This window comes from Canis lupus, chromosome 1 (genome assembly GCF_011100685.1).
Source record: "Canis lupus familiaris isolate Mischka breed German Shepherd chromosome 1, alternate assembly UU_Cfam_GSD_1.0, whole genome shotgun sequence".
Classification (NCBI taxonomy): Eukaryota; Metazoa; Chordata; class Mammalia; order Carnivora; family Canidae; genus Canis; species Canis lupus.
In genome coordinates this window covers 36597517-36616395 of record NC_049222.1, presented here as the reverse complement: position 1 = coordinate 36616395, position 18879 = coordinate 36597517, and the positions used below count along the sequence as shown (strand labels likewise).

General features: G+C 37.9%; 1 long non-coding RNA gene across 1 annotated transcript in view; it reads right to left on the bottom strand.

Annotated features, from left to right (window-relative positions):
• The window catches only part of LOC119870747, a 108785-nt gene that overhangs the window by 19594 nt on the left and 70312 nt on the right, over positions 1–18879 (bottom strand). The window lies entirely within an intron of this gene.

The following is an 18879-nucleotide window of genomic DNA, read 5'->3' as shown; positions in this document are numbered from 1 at the left end:
TCAAAAAAGGAAATATTTATTGCTTTCTTTTTGCTGCCTCCTCTATACCTTTTGATTTATAATTCTATTGCTTTGTTTTTATTAGGGTGTGATAAATATACATTTAATACTGTCTCTTCGCTTTGGGTTGTGAGGTACTCAAAGAGCTATAGAAATAAAAACACACAAATGAAAACAAGGAAAGGTTATTTACTCAGAGCTTGCTATAACAAGGGAGTCACCAACCATCACTTGTATTTGGTAGAAACTCACTTGTGGGCAAGGGAGGTGGGAAAGCTTTATAATGCCAAAAATGGAAAGCTTCAGATATGCTCTGATTAAAGGTTGGCATAAGGAAGCAAGAGGTGAGCTAAATAGAAGTGGTGGATCTTATGTGATTGGTTTGTGGAGTATTGAGTCTTGAGTCTTGGTCTTGAGTTGGAAGCAGAGGGAAAAAAATAGGAGACTGGTAAGTCAATTACCATGTTCTGGGCATTCTGGACCAATCGCTGCAGAAATTGTAGGTCAAAATTCTATTATCATATGAAGACTTATCATTGTCATTTTTTTTTAATTTTTTTAAAAATTTTTTATGATAGTCACATAGAGAGAGAGAGACATAGGCAGAGGGAGAAGCAGGCTCCATGCAGCGGGAGCCCAACGTGGGATTCGATCCCGGGTCTCCAGGATCGCGCCCTGGGCCAAAGGCAGGCGTGAAACCGCTGTGCCACCCAGGGATCCCTCATTGTCAGTTTTTATATCAGTCTCTCAGTCTCCTGTTTTATCATCAACTCTCTTGCAGAAAGTTGACCAATTTAGTAGAAGATAGATGTCCATATCTTCATTATATAGGGATTGTTTCATCGTCTCCATACTCAATAGTATCACAAAATCTTCTTGATCTTTTTGTTATAACATCATAGCAATCATCTGACTAGGATATGCAGAAGCATTTAAGACTTGGTAAAATATAACAAACCAGTATCAACCACTATCACAAAAACGAGAATAACAAATTGTCCCTGAAAGATGATTCAGAACTAGGAATTCAGTTGCCTAACCACGGTTGAAAGAATAAATCCTATATTCTATGAAGATCAGCCTTAGAGAGCCAAGTAGATTTTTCCTTAAGGACTTTACTTATTTCTGTTCTACCTTCCTTTTTTAAAAAAGATTTATTTATTTATTTAGTTAGTTAGTTAGTTACTTATATATTTATTTGAAAGAGAGTATGTGAGTGGGGTGAAGGACAGAGGAAGAGGGAGGGGAAGAGAGAGAGAGAGAGAGAGAGAGAAGCTCCAGCAGACTCTCTGCTGAGTGCAAAGCCCGACTCGGGGCTCAATCTCATGAACCTGAGATCATGACCTGAGCCTAAATCAAGAATTGGATGCTAAACCAACTGAGGCACACAGGCGCCCCTATTACACCTTCCTTGTACCCATTTCATTGATCCAAATACAGCAAGGTGTATAAGCAATGTCACAGATGCCTCAGGAATTAGCAAGAAACAGCAATACAAACATGTATCACTACTTATGCCATCCATTTGTAACTGATCTGTTTTCCATCTAAGGCAGAGATAGTATCATTAATAACTTCTTTTATTTTTAAATTTAAATTCAATTAGCCAACAGATGTTTCAGCCATCCTTAGTTTCAGATGTAGTGTTCAATAATTTATCAGTTGAGCATAAAACCCAGTGCTCATCATATCACATGCCCTCCTTAATGCCCATCACTCAGTTATCCCATCCCCCACCTCCTCTCCAGCAACCCTCAGTTTGTTTCTTATAGTGAAGAGTCTCTCATGGTTTTTCCAAGTTTCCTGGAGTCTTTTCTGTTTGTCTAATTTCTATCATTGTGAATATTGCTCTGTTGTATAAATAGTAATTCTTCCAGGTAGAGTGAATAATTCCTTATTTAGGAATTTTGCATTAGGAATTATGCAAAATGCATATTTTGCATCTGATTTATAAAATTATTACATATAGAATTTCATTTTTATTCAATTATAATTAAAATACTTGTCTTCAGCCTTAGTGACTTATATAATTAAGTTCTCAGTGTATAGAGAGTTCTCAGAGTACTATTCCTAAGGTAAATGAGGTGTTGGTGTGGTACAAACAAGATTAGTGTCTTGGCCACAAAAGAAGTATTATCCTGTTGGGACACATGGGGATCCAGGGAAAAAAAGAGACATTTATGACACAAAGTTGGAACCAAGACATTACATCAACTGAATTATATATTTGAGTCTCTATTAGTCTTTTTCAGATGACAAGTATTTGGCCCATTGCCCTTCAAAGTTTGCTGAATTAAAATTTAGAATTACCTAGGATGTGATCAAGAGATTGTAATAATTGGGTCTTTTTCTGGAAGAGGACACTAGCAATGTCACAGGTTGATTTTTCTTAAGGTCATCTATTTATGTAGGTGCAAGTGAAAATGTGACCAGCTGTAACTGTCTATGGTCTCACTTGATGAGACCAGAATTGCCCAGAGGTTTTGATCATAGGGCTCTGGTGGCAGATGACATATCTAGCAGTCAGTAACATTGAGGGGAGTGGATAGCATTTGGGATAATTTAAAAATGGCATTAGAGTATGCTTTAACACTATTATTAGGAAGGAAGGGGAAAAAAGGGTCACAGGTAGTAAAAAACCAATGGCTTTTAGAAAATGAGAGAAAGAATGAATATATACAAGCACATCAAAAACAAAGTGAGAATTAGACAGATGTTTGGGTCCAATGTCTTGGGCACTGCTATCTGAGGTCATCTGCTTGTTCCAAACTTTTTGAGTTAGAGTTTGCTTCTGAAGATAAGCTGTTCTAGAGAATTTCTGAGAATTCTCACTTCAAGTTCCCCTATTCTTGTCCTACCCTTATGATTTTTCCAATTGTGTGGAATTCTGAATCATCTCTTTATTTGCAAAATGTGAACCCAAAATTGACTCCCTGGAGTTTCACTGCTGTATTTGTTGGTAACACTTCCTGATAAGGTTACTTCCAGGAAGGTTCAAGAGTAGGTTTTCTTTGGTGTGTCTTATAATATGTGAAATCTCCTGATTGATTACCATAAAGAGGCTACGTGGGAAGATGTTGTTGACAAAAGGGAACGTGTATAGCATATGAGTCCCTTGCAGTATTTTGTCCTATCTGCATGTAGCAAGGAGGAATTTAGATTTGAAGATGTAATTACTAAATGCATGAGTCTTCCAGTTATTGATGTGTCCCTAAGGGAGTGGATCAAGTGAAGAACTAATGAGAATACCATTGGCCAAGGGAGCTCAGAGGTTTCTGAAGATTCTTCTAATTTTAATTTAAAGAAGCCTTTGGTTCTTTCAACTTTTCCAGAAGATTGAAGATGGTAAGGACAGAATAGCTTGTGGGAAAGGGGTAACACTTACAGAATTCTTTTATATTGCTTCCCATATAGTGTGTATCTTTGTCACTGGCATAAAAGTTGACATGTAACAGGTTGAAAACAAAATCAAGCAGCTTTTTAACAAGTTCTGTAGTTTTATATGAAGGAAATGCTTCAACTCTTCCTGAAAAGAGATATGCAACAACTAAAAAAAAAAAAAAAAAAATCAAATCCCATGGAAGTAGAAGCTGGATAAAATGTATTTGAGGGTGTTCAAATGGACCTTGAAGCTTTGGTTTCTGACCGTGTCCTACCTTTATAATTTTCCCAAAATTATGTTTTTGTGTTTTTGACACTGGACCCAAAAATAACCTCAGCCACCTTTTTTTTTTTTTTTTTTTAAATTTTTTTTTTAATTTTTATTTATTTATGATAGTCACAGAGAGAGAGAGAGAGAGAGAGGCAGAGACACAGGCAGAGGGAGAAGCAGGCTCCATGCACCAGGAGCCCGATGTGGGATTCGATCCCGGATCTCCAGGATCGCGCCCTGGGCCAAAGGCAGGCGCCAAACCGCTGCGCCACCCAGGGATCCCCCTCAGCCACCTTTTTAAAATTTCCCACCAATGTTGATTTAGGATGGTAACCAGTTTGTACCATGATGAATGGCTTCAGTGGCTTCAGGCCATTTTAGGAGCACCAAATACTATCTGCACAAAGAGTGCAATTGGATTTTTCTTATTTTACTCTTACAAAAGTGGAGCCTTATATAGTATTTTATAACGGATTCTTTGAATCCCTCTAGAAATTAATCTCTTCAGGGATTAGATAGGATCATAACCTATCTATCATAATGCTAGAGCATTTCTTTTTTCTTCCATATTATGTCTTTTTGCATAGGCTGAACCCCTTAAAATAGTCAACCTCTCTAGGAAGTAGTAGTACATTTAAAATTCCCTCAACTTGTTTTTCATTTTTGATGGGGGTTCTTGCCAAAGTGAGAGACTCCTTTCGTTTTCAAAATATCGCAAAGTAATGTACTACTCCAAAACTATATATATCTATCTGACGTATGTTTACTCTCTGGTCTTTGGTTAGTTGACAAGCTCTAGTAAGTGGTGTAACCTCTTCATCTTGGCTGATTTTGCCCATGGTACAGAACTATATATATCTATGGTAGGGGACTGTAGTTTAAAGGAGAACTTAAATTAGGGATAGCATATGATATTCTATTTGATAATTTTCAGTTTCAGTTTTGATGGTATGACCCATCAATAATTAGGCCAGAGTTCTTAATGGGAGTTTCCATAAATCTGATCAGGGTACAAAGAGTTTTCCAACTGAGGTAAGACAATCATGAGTCTCCCCTTCTTTTGGAAGGAAGAAGAAAATGGTGGGATTCAGGGTGTTACAATGGAGAACAGTAATGTGAGAGGGAGAGAGCAAAAGAATTTCATAAGAAGCTAATTGGCTAGCTGAAAAATGCTGTGTCTATACACTGATGTCAGCACTGATGTCTATACTTCATGAGGAACCATGAGGCCACACAGAGAGCCTAGCCAGCACTGACAAGTTTTACAGAAGCAGCTACCATGTCAAGAGTGAGCTTATGGTAAACAATAGGTTTTCGGGATCCCTGGGTGGCACAGCGGTTTGGCACCTGCCTTTGGCCCGGAGCGCGATCCTGGAGACCTGGGATCGAATCCCACGTCGGGCTCCCTGCATGGAGCCTGCTTCTCCCTCTGCCTGTGTCTCTGCCTCTCTGTCTCTCTCTGTGTGACTATCATGAAGAAATAAATAAAATCTTAAAAAAAAAAATAGGTTTTTGCTGATTGCCATGAAGTTGAGTCAGAACTTCAAAAGAACTTTTTGCAGTTAGTGATGCCTAAGTACAGCTGTTAAGGAGCCCTCTTTTGGTTGCTGAAGGCCCATTAATGTTTGAGCTTCCTGAAGAGAGTCTCTTGCAGCAGACTTAGTCAATTCCTAAAGAGATGTTGCAATTTCAGTGAAATTTAGCACCCATTATCTACTATATCCAGCAAAATGTAGAAAATCAATAGTCATTTTTTGAAGCACCTAAAATAAGTTTAGGTTATCTTTACTGTATAAGGAGAGTGCTTTTTCTCTCATTATATAGATCATACTTTAAATAATGAATTGTATTTTAGAAAAATTCTAATTTGTCTTTTGAAATTTTATGTTCTTTTCCTGCTAAGACTAAGAGAAAGTAAATTGCATTCTCTTTACAGGCTTCCTTGTTCCAGAGAACTAAGTAAGAGGTCATCCACAAATTTTATCAGAACTGAGTCACAGGGAAATTTAAGTGTTGATTTGAGGAAAAAACTATGGGGTATGATTGACCAAGTATATTGTTGTCCTCTTTCAGTAAAGACAAAATGGTACTGGTAATTCTAGTGTAAAGGCATACTGAAAAAGGTTGAACAAAGCTCCAATACAGTAGAGCAAGTAGCTTCAGCTAGAACTGATGACAGGATGGCATTCATATTAGGTATAACCAGGAAGTAAGGGATAACAATTTTATTGACAGCTCTGAAGTCTGACCAAATTGATATCCTCATCTGTTTGGTTTTTTTACTGGGAGGACAGGTGTATGTAGCATGTATGTAGGCTGGCATGTAAATGAGAAGGCCTGTATGTGTAAGACTTTTATTTACAAATTTGATCCCTTCTTTTGCTTCTGGCTTCAAGACATATTAGGGAAGTTTGGATAATTGAGGATCTACTTGAACTTTAGTAGGTTCTGCTCCTTTTATTTTTTTTATGTATGTCAGCTGAAGTTTTAGTTCAGAGTCAGTTATGATGTGAAGATCTTTTATCTGAGCTATGTATCAAATATAATGGAAAAGGTAAGACAATATCCAGAAAAAAACATGACTTGATTAGAGGCAACCTCTGAAACATCAAGAAACGGTCCCTTTGGAGTGCATTTAATAGTACAATCTCATTTCTAAGTAAGTCTCTGTCTATTAAATTTGCATGGGTGGAGCATGTGGGTGGCTCAGTCAGTTAAGTGTCCAACTCTTGATTTTGGCTCAGGTCATGATCTCAGGGTTGTGAGAATAAGTAAGCCCTGAGTCAACCTCCATGCTCAGCAGGGAGTTTGCTTGAGGATTCTCTTTCTCCCTCTCCTTATGCCCCTCCCCCTGCTCCTGTTCCAACTCTTTCTCTCTTTTCAAAATAAATAAATCTTAAAAAAAAAAAGTGTGCAGGAGTGCTGTCATAGGTCAAGGAGGAATGTTTTACAGTCTAGGGCCCAAGGGTTACAGTTAAAGACTGGGAGATAGGGAACAGCTGTGGCTATTTGAAATACCTACCATTTGACTGGTATGTTTACTCCTTGGAGGAGGTTGAGCAAACATAGCATAGTTTAATGTAGAATGAGAAATATCTATATCTCCCAGTAATTGATGAAGTGGGCCATGCATATTTATATTTAGTTCACCTTGAGTGTTTATAGGTAAGGCAGGGTATTTGCTTTTTTCTTTCATTGAAGTATCCCTCAATCATCTAAATTAAAAGATTTTTCTTTACCTAGGTTTGTTTTTGTTTTCATTTTGTAAGATGGAACTGCCTTCTTTTCCAGTGTCATTTTTGTTTACATATATCTACAAGCATTCTTGTCAGTAGAGTGGGAAATGGGCACCTATTTGATCCATAGAGTCTTAAAATTATTTGGGGTTCCATCTCATTTTTGTTCTAATGCCCTTCAAAAATGTTTTCAGGTATAATTCAGGTAAAGGGACAATTTTCCATTCCAATTTCTGCTTTTCAATTAGATCTTCAATTTCATGCTGAACTCCATTGTCAAAATGAAATGAAAGGACTGCCTTTTATTAAATTCCCAAATAATTTTAGAAGGTATTCTCTAATTTTTCCAAAAATCTCCCCTGATTTCATCTCTTTACTGTTTGTGTGACTAAATTATAGTTCAATCAAGTCTTCAACTTAAAAAACAATTTTTTAATTGTGGTAAAAAAAACACACAACATAAAACTTAACCATCTCAGAGGGCCTGGGTGGCTTAGTCAGTTAAACATCCAACTCTTGAGGCACCTGGGTGGCTCAGTGGTTGAGCATCTGCCTTTGGCTCAGGTCATGATCCCGGGATGCTTCTTCCTCTACTTCTCTCTCTCTCTCTCTCTCTCTCTCTCATAAATAAATAAATAAAATCTTAACAACAATAGCATCCAACCCTTGATTCTGGCTCAGGTCATGATCTCAGGGTTGTGAGATCCAGCCCTTCATCAGGCTCCTCACTCAATGGCGAGTCTGTTTGAGACTCTCTCTCACTCTCCCTCTGTCTCTCCCCCCACTCACACACTCTCTCTCTAAAATAAATAAATAAATCTTAAATTTAACCATCTTAACCATTTCTTGATGTACAGTTCAGTAGTGTTAACTGCATTCACATTATCAGGCAATAGATCTTCAATTGATTCTTATTGGAAAAATTTTAGCTTTTAGAAGACTTTGCCCTATAGGGATGGGGGTGGGGGTTAGTCTCAAATTTATTGTGGGAGAAGAATCCTATAGTTCCCTTTAAATTAGTCCAAACACCTTTTGGCATTCAGAATTTAGCATCTGAATTTCCAACCACATGTGTACAATTTAACATAGATCAAGTAGTCCTGGGGCATATGCTCCCAAAGAATGTTAAGTTCTTCTATGACTACTTGTTGGTCTTGTCTGGGTTTAGGGAATCCTCAGTTATAACTCTTGATTTAGTTTAATCCCATGGTTTAAATTCAACAATGGCTTATATGCATAACTTGAAGAGAAATGGATATTTATAGGAAACTGGCATTTGGATTCTTAAGAGAATCAGTGGGATAAGATTGGTGAGCTAGATAAGAGGAAGAGAAGGAAAGAGTCAACAGAGGCATAGAAGAAGAAATCAGAAAGGTAAAAGAGAAAAGGAAGTGTTGGAATAGAGAGGCAATTGGAGGACAAGGATAGGGAGAATTTATTTAGGAAATGAGCCTAATCTTTCATTACATGAGTTTATCAATTACTCATTATTGTTGGCCAAAGAACCTTATTGTTAAGCAATTTTTGATGAGAATTTTATATGGGAGCCTCTGTCAGCAAACAATAGGCTTATAGGTTTATGCCTATGTTCTATTTAGTGATTCTCATTCTGATTACAAAAAAATCTTTTAGACATACAACACAAAATGGAAGCACAAAAGAGAGCAAAACATATAAAAATGAATGGTCCGATTCCACCAAGGATGCCAAAAAAGTGGGAATCAATAAAAAAAGTCAGGCACCAAAGTGGGAATAAATCACCAAGGAACTCAATGTAAATCAGACATAGGCTGACTTAACCACAGTGGCATGGGTTCAGTAAGCCTCAAGCAGCAAAGCACGGGGACCTCCATAAAATCACACCTGTTCAAACAATTGATGGGCAGTGCAAAGCAGATCCCAGTGGAACCTCCAGGGAAACTGTGCATATAAACAAAGACCATCCAAATGAGAACAAATAGGCTTCTTAATCAGAGCTTACTATAGCAAAGGAGTCAGTCATCATCACTTATTTTTGGCAGAGTCTCAAAGGCTGGAAAGGAGTGGAAAATTTTATAAGCAAAAAAGGAAAGTTGCAAGTAGGCTTTGATTGGAAGTTTGATGACATGAAGAAGCAGGAGTTAGGCTATCTAAAAAGCAAGATGTCTTATGTGATTGGTTTGGGGAGTATAACTGGCTTTTTCTTGTTAGTCCTGAGTTAGAAGCAAGCACAAAAAAGTGGAAAGCTGTCATTCATAGACCAAGTTCTGACCATTCTTGGCTGATTGCTGCAGAGGCAGTGGTTTGACTTTTCAGGTCCATTGCTGTAGAGGCGGTGAGTCAAAGTCTTATTATTATATGGTCTTTCCACTGCCTGTTTGTATATATAGTTTCTCAGGGAAAATCCTGTTTTGTTTTAATTTTTCTCACTAAGTTCTAGCCCCTATCCTGGGAAAGAATAGAAGCTCCATAAATATTTGAGAAGAAGAAAAGGATTGAGGGAGGGAAGTAAAAAGCCCAAATGTCAGTAAACTCTAAGTATGGTTAGCAAAGAGAGGTATCCATGTGAGAAGAAATGCACTGAAGTCTCTCTACAAGGTCTTGGGTAACATGTCTTCTGGTGGCATCGCTTAGCAGTGGCTCACATTGAAACAGCAGGAGAAAACATCAATATCGTGTGCAGCAGTCCAAAAAGATGTCAGTTAGAGGAAGCTACTTGGCATCATGTGAAAATAAAAAAAAATCATAATGATTGGCAAAAATTTTATCCTCCAAGGCAAAGGGATGGTCTGGAAGGTGATGTCTTTTGGAACCACCTGCTCATGTGTCTTCTCAACCATTTATCCCTGAAGAGTAAGTACTGCCAGAAACTTGTAAAATTTAGGGATAGAGAAAAGTGACCATTTACTTCCAGATGAAATTTTGTATTGCTCTTATAGGTACTGGAGGCAGACAGGACGTTACAAGAAATTAGTCCAATTCTTAAGCTGTGCTCGTGTACCTACACATGTGTACAACCCGCAACACACATACACACTAGAGACAGAGAATTTTAAAAGGTTTCAAAATTACCTGAAGAAAAACGGTTATGGGCTCCTTAAAAAGGAATTAAATCAGTGCCTAAGGTATTTGTAAGAGGCCAAGTTAAGGAGTTGGAAGTTAGCCAGGAGAGGTTAGCAAAGAAATAAATTGTATGTTAATTTCAAATTAGTATTTATACCAGTTCCAGGCTTCAAAGGGCAAGAATCTGAGAAAAAGTAGTCAGAGGAGGAAAATTATTCATACTAATTGAAAAAGGACAGTCTTGAAAGATTCACAGCAGCATGGCAGGCTCCTGGGATTGTTGTAATCTGTCACCTGCTTTTAGCTGAGCTGTGTGGAGCAAAATGCCATTTATTTCTCCTGGGCAAAAAACTGAGGAGCTGGGGAGCACCTTGAAACAAGTGATGATCAAAGGCATTCAAGAAATTTTTGGTATCACTCAGAGCCAAAGGAAGTTTTGATACCTGGCATAGCCCAGAGCTATCTCAAGGTATTGGACCTATAAAGATCATGACAAAAGTCTTAAGAGACATGTAGAGTAGGAGAGGAAAAAAATTTTCCTCTATCCTCTTGAGTTCTGGGGGGAAACTTCTGTAATAAAAGATATTAACAAGAGAAAAATAAACAAGGTTATTGACAACTATGTTTCATGTACACATGGGAGACACCCAAGGAAAACTGAGTAACTCAAAGTGATGGCTTAAAACTCCAGCTTACAGAACATCTTCAACAAAGAACATAAATCTATAGAGAACTGACAGGAGGAAAGAAAGCAGTTTTTGGCTTCCAATGGTGGCAAACTATGGGAAAGGAGATATATGGGAGGAAATCAAAGGTAGATGAAGACTAGTTAGCAAAGTTACAGGTTTTTTGCTGTTTCCAACTCAATAGGGTCTAAAACTGTTTCCAGTAATTAACTTTAACCTTTGCTGGTACAGAGAAGAAGAGAGACACATCTAACTTCTGCAAAATATATTTGGGCAAATGAAGGGTGAGAGGACAGGGAACTTTCCTTACATCTGCTTCTTCTCAATTGCATTCAGCTCAAAATAATTCTTATGCCAAAGTGGCATATTTTGTGGTGACATAGTCTGCTACTCTTCTTAGGTAAAGGATTCTGCATTCTGGGTTAACCAGTAACCCCCAAAATTCATATCTACCCAGGACTTCTGAATATGACCTTATTTTGAAATCAGTTCTTTGCAGACATAATCAAATTAACATGAGTTCAAAGTGGATAAGGATGGGCCTTAATCCAATGACTGGCATTCTTTCAAGAAGAGAAAATTTGGTGCATGAGAAGGCCATGTAAAGGCAGAGGCAAGGATGGTAGTGATGTAAGCTAAATAATGACAAGGATTACCACAAACTCTAGAGGCTAGGAAAATAAATGGAAGGGCTCTCCTCTGGAGGCCTCTGAGAGCATGGCTCTGCCAACACAATGATTTCAGATGCTTAGTCTCCAGAGCTATGAGAATATAAATTTCTGTGGTTGTAAACCACCCATTTTGTGGTAATTTATCACAGCCACTCTAGGAAGCTCATATAGGCCTGAGAAGAAAAGTAAATCAAAATTCAAAAATGGATAGCAAGTCAATTCAATAGGTATTTATTGTGTATTTACTATGCCCTAAATCAAGGTTGCAAAAAATATGAATATACCTATGACCAGATCCTGGTTTTAAAGAGCTTAGAATCAGGGGTGTCTGCATAGCTCAGTTGGTTAAACATTTGCCTTTTGGCACAGGTCATAATTCCAGGGTCCTAGAATCACCCTGTATTGGGCTCCCTGCTCAGAAAGGAGTCTGTTTCTCCCTTTCCCTCTACTTCTCCTCCTGCTTGTACTCTTTCTCTCTCTCTCTTTCTCTCTCAAATAAATAAAATATTTTTTTAAAAAAAAAGAAGCTTAGAATTGAATAACTTCATAAAATAGATTTAAAATAAAATCATTTTATGACAGCAAATAGCCATTTTTCACCCATCAGGTTGGGGAAAACTTTATTGATAATAAACAGTACATGTGGCAATGCGTAAGATAAGGGGAATGTAAATTGGTACAGCTGATTTTTAGAACAACTTGGCAATAGCTTTTACATTTTTAAATCTACCTCCAGAAGTTCTTCCTACTAATAGTACTTTTATGAGTAGACAAGGATATTTACATTCACTGGCCATGTGCTTTTCATAGTGCTCTGCACTAGGATGACTATAACAAAAAAGATAAATATCATCTTTAACATCAGGGACACTTATATTCTAATGGGAGACATGAACAAATAACAAACGAACAAATGTGAAACAAAGGGCTGAAAGATAAGATTAAAGCTTATTTGTACTATTGAAAATTTAGAGACAACCTAAACAATACTAAAAGAATTATTGTATAAACCATGTATATCCATATATGAAATACTGCTTAAAAAGAATGATGTACACTTCCTGTTGTGGATTGAATTATATTCCCCCCAAAATGTGTGTTGAGGTTCTAAGCCCTAGTATTTGTGACAATGATCTTATTTGGAAATAGAGTCTTTGAGGATGTAATTAAGATGAGTTAAGGTGAGGTCACACTGGAGTAAGGTGGGCCCTTAATCCAATATGACAATTGTCCTTATAAGAAGAGGAGGAGATTCAGAGACAGACATGTGCAGAGATGAGAGCACCTTGTACAAACACAGACACAGAGAAAAGACTGCTGTATGACCACATGAGGATGGAAGCACACACGAGAGATAAGAAGCTGCAGGCCAAGGAAGGCCAAGAAGGCTGGCAGCCTCCAGAAGCCAAGAGAGTGTGGTTCTGCCAACACCTCGATTTTAGTCTTATACTTTCCAGAACTGTGAGAGAAAAATGAATAAGAATAAGAATAAGAATAAGAATAAGAATAAGAATAAGAATAAGAGCTGTGTTGTTTTAAGCCACTCAAAAAACAGTTCATGGTATTGTTATGGCAGCCTTAGCAAACTACTACACTAATATAACTATGGCAGTACCTGGCCAGCCTCATACATAGGCTCTGAAACAACAATAGAATCCCACTCAAACTATATTCTTAAGACATCCCCCTCCCTCCACTGGCACTAAGGATTAGCCTTTCCATTAACGTGAATGATGTGTTTTAGCAAATTTCAAGGCATTTCTATAGAAAACAATTGACTGGATTTTGTTCTATAATAAAAATGCAGTGGTGCCTGGGTGGCTCAGTCAATTAAGCATCTGGTTCTTGATTTTGGCTCAGGTCAGGATCTCAGGTCTATGAGATAGAGCTCCAAGTTGGGCTCCACCTAGTTGTGGAACCTGCTTGGGATTCTTTTCCTCTGCCCTCTCCACACTCCCCTTTCTCTCAAAAAAAAAAAAAAGAAGAAGAAGAAGAAAGAAGAAAGAAAGAAAGGAAAGAAAGAAAGAAAGAAAGAAAGAAAGAAAGAAAGAAAGAAAGAAAGAAAGAAAGAAGAAAAAGAAAGAAAGAAAGAAAGAAAAAGAAAGAAAGAAAGAAAGAAAGAAAAAGAAAGAAAAAGAAAGAAAAAGAAAAAAAATGCAGATTCAGCCCTTGACATTAAGAGGAGATGGGGGCCCAGAAAGAAGTTTATTGTTCAGACCTCAGAACTACGGTCCAGGCTCCCTTGTTCATCTGAGTTCAGTTTTCTCAAATGTAGGCACAGTCCTGCCCACTACAGAAATTAGCTCACCACAAGTCTCCAAAATGCCATTTAAATATCTCCATGTTTCATCCCTCTGATTCACCTCAACTTTCCATTTCTCAGACTTTGGTGTTACCTACAAGTTGCGAGCGTTTTTGGAGTCTTCTAGGTCCTTCTTACCACCACCGCCAGAAAGATGGCACTGTAAGCAGGGCAGAGAGGCCCAGGTCAGAGGCCGTAAGGTGTGTAATGAGTGCCCAGAAAGCCCTTGCTCACACGAGCACACTCCAATGAGCTGATTGCCACATAGTCAAAATGCTCTTATGTCAGCACAATCCTGTCAGGTTAGCAACATAGGCCACAGAATGACACAAGGAAGAGGATGAAAGTTGTGAGCACTTGGCAGTGGGCTGCTTTATGAAATGACTTATAAATTATCACAGAAAAAAAAAAAAAGAACTTTAGGACAAAAAGGTACAGTGCAAATTATCTGGTTTCTTGAGCAGCTCTGGAAAGAAAAGTACTCTTTCTGAACTACTTTTTTCTCCGCCTTCCCTCAGGATTCCTTTCTCTTTCATAATTAAGAAGCCAACGTGAAGCAGCGGGAAGGACAAGCGTTGGTGGGGAGGTAATTACTAATAGCAGCATCAGTGCTGGACACTTGCTGGAGAAAAAAACCTCTGGCACTTTTACGTATAACAAATCTGTCATCAGTGAAGCCTTCCTTGCTAGTCTTCCAAACACTAGAAAAATAATTATGGTAATGGAAAAAATTTCACAACCATTTCGTGAATGAAAAAGGAATGACTCTTCTTTTACCCAATATTTTCCCAAATTAGTAGTTTATCCCCTAGGGGTGGAAATTGACTTCTATTTTCTCCAAAATAATCAAATAAAACAATTTCATCTGGTTTTAACCCTTGAATTTTAATTTTTTAATAATTTATAAAGCCTGGAGCTGACTGTCCCTGAGGTTAATTCCTCATGTGGCTTCCACATTCACCTGTATAGGTCTCTTTCCAATACCGTGTGGGTATGTGGTATGACAAAGAAAAATTGCACTGGATGGAGTTAAATAGACAAGGAAAACTTTTTTCAGGGTTACCACAATACGGTTCAATACTATCACATCAGGGGAGAGAGATTAAATGCAACTCTGAGTACAACCTGGGACAGATGAGGAGTTATAGCCAATGGACAGGGTAAGAGAGTGGGTAGAAAATGATTAAGAGGAATTTGGTTTGGTATCAAGGGTGGAGGGAATCCTGCTAAACTGACTTGGCAGGATTCTTGTTGAACCGGATTAGCAGGCCAAGGACAAGACCTAGTCGAGAAGAGGGCTTATGGGAGCTTGACTAAAGTTTGATCTAGGAATGAGAGCCCTTGTCAAATGATACACCTATGTAGCTTTCATATTAACAGACTGTACGTATTAGCCCGAGGTCTGAGAAATGAATCAGATTTCCCCACGTTTTTGTGTTTGTTTATTTACGTTAGGTTTATTTGCCAACTGTTCCAAAGGGTATAATTTAGGAATCATCCAAATCATTTTTACCAATTAGTATTTGTGAATTTATAGAAAGGTGACACTTAAAATAACTGATATGCTTATATCAATAGTAACAACACCATTAACCAAACCATTAGCATTAGCTTCATGGTAAGGTTGCTTTGTTTCTTGTAATTCAATGGTTATGATACATCATGGAGGAAAGGAAGACAGAGCAGACGTCAATCAGGAACAGGCTTTTACCGGGTGCACACCTGGTGCCTGGTAAGACTACCTCCTGGAAGCCTCCAAAATCCTTCATAAGGAGAGTCTCAGACTCATCACTTGACTTGCCAAAGGTCAAGCGTAGAAGCTAGGATTTGAAGCCAGACCTGTCTGACTCCAAAACAAGATTCTTTCCATTATACCAGCACTTCCCAAATACCAGCACTTGGACCTGGGCCAGCTCAAAATTAAGTTATAAGCTGTCAGAGGCAAAGTGAAAAATATTAGGACAATGTCACAAATTTTTTTATAAAAGAAAAATTCACTTTAAACTACTGTTCTTTTTTCTCAGATTATGGCCTACTTCTGCTGTGAGAAATGTTCTTTCTATTACAAAATGATAGAGGTTATGGTGATAATTATTTGCTTTGGGTTTCTTTAGCATCATTACTGGATAAAATTTAAACTTGGCCAGGCTTTAATGGAATCTGAATGTTTTCAATATTTTGGCCACTCATGGAATTCCAGAGCCTGGGAACCAGGACTGTAGGAAAGGGGATTTAACATGGAACATAGAGGAAGAGGGCGCCTTTGCATCTTTATAGGTTATTCCCCCCATTTATTCCATGTTCACATCAACATGTGAAATTTGGAGAGATCTCACTTCAACTTAAAGTTAGGCTCTCTAATTGTGACCAAGCCATCAAGGAACTAGAGACAGACAGCAAGGGAATCGTTCTGAAGAGAGTGAAAAATCAAGACCATACTAAAGATAGAAGAAAAACAGCAATTGGAGAGTCCAATGGTAGGAAGAGAAGTCAGATTGAGAAGAAATATGTACATTATTGCTCATGCAGAAAAGAAAAGGAAAATCCTTGTCCTCTGTGGGATTCATCTGGTATTATACCTCTGCAGGGTTTTACCCGCTGAAGGGACACTTGCATTCATTCGTGAAGGTACATCTTTAGTGAACAGGCAGCAGAAAAGCAACCAGAGTAGCATTTCTGTATGTGCAGAAAGGTCTTACTTCTCAGGTTTCTCACAGGCCCTTTTGAAGGGTACTGGACCTCTCTGACGTAAAAGGAAGTGTTCTATTTTTCACTTTTGCCCACTTGCTTACTTGAAGTAATAGAGGGAAAAAAAAGAAAAAGGTTCTGTTTCCTACCTAACCAAAAGGAGGCTTATTATAGTGTCATGTTTAAGAGCATTACAGTTCAGATATTTGAGTGTATGTAATGATCCACGTTCAGGGTGTAACTCAGGGCAACTCTCTAATCTCTTGGTGGCTTTGTTTCCTCACTTGTAAAATGTGAATAATCATATTCCCCACTTAAAAGAGTTGTGGGGAGAATTATGTTCAGTTCCACATGGACCTCCACATACACTCAACAGTCAGCTCTCAGTATGTGCATTATATTTACTACAAGTAAGATAGTTGAGCAGGTCCCAACTCTGAATAAATAATAAGCACATATCACTAAAGAGAGCCTATTAACTAAACTTGAATTTAAAAAGTGAAAAATCAGTGTTCACTTATATCAGCAACACATTAACGATATATGTAGTACTTCTAGCTATTGCTTTGACTCTCCCACTGATTGGCAGCTACCAAAGACTAGTGATGACTCCTACCCTCCCCTAGTTCTCCTCACTCCAGAGACTCAGTCAGACCTGTCTGACTCCAAAGACCCCCAGAGATTCCACATCAGAGGGGGCAGGGTGCAGTGGTTGGCAGTCTGTCTCATGAGCCCCAAGGATTTTGGGCAACTCTAGGCAGTGAAAGGCATTGTCCAAGGGTCAATAACCCTATACTTAAATTGACTCAGACTCTGAAAGAGGGAATATTATAATAAGATGAGGGCCAGGGCAGAAGTATCCTTGCTGAGGCTGGTCAGCTACCTCAATCCCTATCCTAAGTTTTGGGTGGACTTTTTTAAGGGAATCCACTTTCCAAAACGTTTTCAAATTCTGGATCATTCTTCCAAGTTGATTCCTAGTCATCCTTTCTTACAGCTACTGGATTATCTCATAAAAACATAACCTCTATTTCTTTTTAAAATGTCATATGAGTTTATTTTAAGCCAAGTTTTCTTTTTCTTATTAAATTTTTTCTTTCATTGTAAAGTTGATAATCCTATTAGTGTTAAGAGATTCCTGAAATGAAGTTGTATTACAACTGCAGGACATCTAAAGCTAGATCTCTGAAGTCAGTGGTCGGCAAATGATGGCCAGCTGGCCAAGAAGGCCTGCAGCCTGATTGTGTAAATATACATTTATTGGAACAATCATGCATTAATTTACATATTCTCTGTAGCTGCTTTCACACTAAAAGGGCATAATTAAATAGTGGGGATGGAGAATGTATTTCCTGCAAAGCTGAACTATTTACTACATGAGATGTCAGAGAAAGCTTTACTGTCAGACCACTATGACAAAAGTTGGTTGTCTCTGAGAAAAAGTTGCCTATTGTCATGATTATTAAGTAGTCAGTTTTGCCCAAAATTTTCCACCAAGATAGCAACATGTCTAAAGGAGATCTGACACTTGAAAATATTTTCTATTTTAATGGCTCAAAATGAAACCAAAGTTATGATCTTCCAATGGGAATCACCCAGGATCTTCTACTTAAGCATCCTCTCCCAGAAATGACCTTCAATTCATTAGAGTTGAACACCTGAAAAGCCATACTGGGGGTAATTTTGGTGGGAAAATAGGAAGATGTGACATTCATAAGTCTAGATTAAATTTAGTGACTGAAAAAAAGTACTCCAAATTTGAAAATCTTTGAAAGAAAATATAAAGAACAAACTAGTTTAAAACAAGTAAATAAGGTTCCTATCCCCTTTCTCCTCACAAGAAGCTAACTGTACATCCAAGTGGATTCAACAGCAATATTTGTGAGCCAAATATGAAACCAAATAATAAACACTTGGTGTTAATTTGCATTAATAAAAGAAACAAATTCTTGACAGAGAAATAGGCAGAGGGAGAAGCAGGTTCCCTGCAGGGAACCCAATGTGGAAATCAGTCTCAGGATCCTGGGATCACGCCCTGAGCCCAAGGCAGATGCTCAACCATTGAGACACTCAGACATCCCAATAACAAATTCTTGATTGGTTTGCTCCAACTGAATAAGAGGCAAAGTTTGGGAAAATGAGAACACAAGACAGAAGGCTGGAGAAGCTGTTTCTGGCTCCTCACGCAAAGACTTCAAAATTTTTTTTAAAATTAATTAGATATATTTCATTTAAAGAATCAGAGAATATAATGTTTATTAAAAACAAAGCTTTCTCATATGTTTTTTGCTGGTTTCATACTCTCTGGCCACATGCTCCATGCATTTTCCCTTTCTGTGTGTGGATTGTGTATCGTCAGGCCATATACATTCTGAATGATGTTTAGCTTTCCCTGGCTTTCCTTAATTCAGTCATCAATAAAATTTGCCATCCAGTTAAAATTGTCACATCCCTTGCAGAAAGCAATTTGAAAAAGCTTTTTAAGAGACACAGAATGTTCACAGCCTTTTGACCCAGTTATTCCACTGCTGGGAATATATCTTAAGGAAATAATTCAGAAGAAGGGAAAAAAAAACCTCTTATTAATGAAAGAATTATTTAT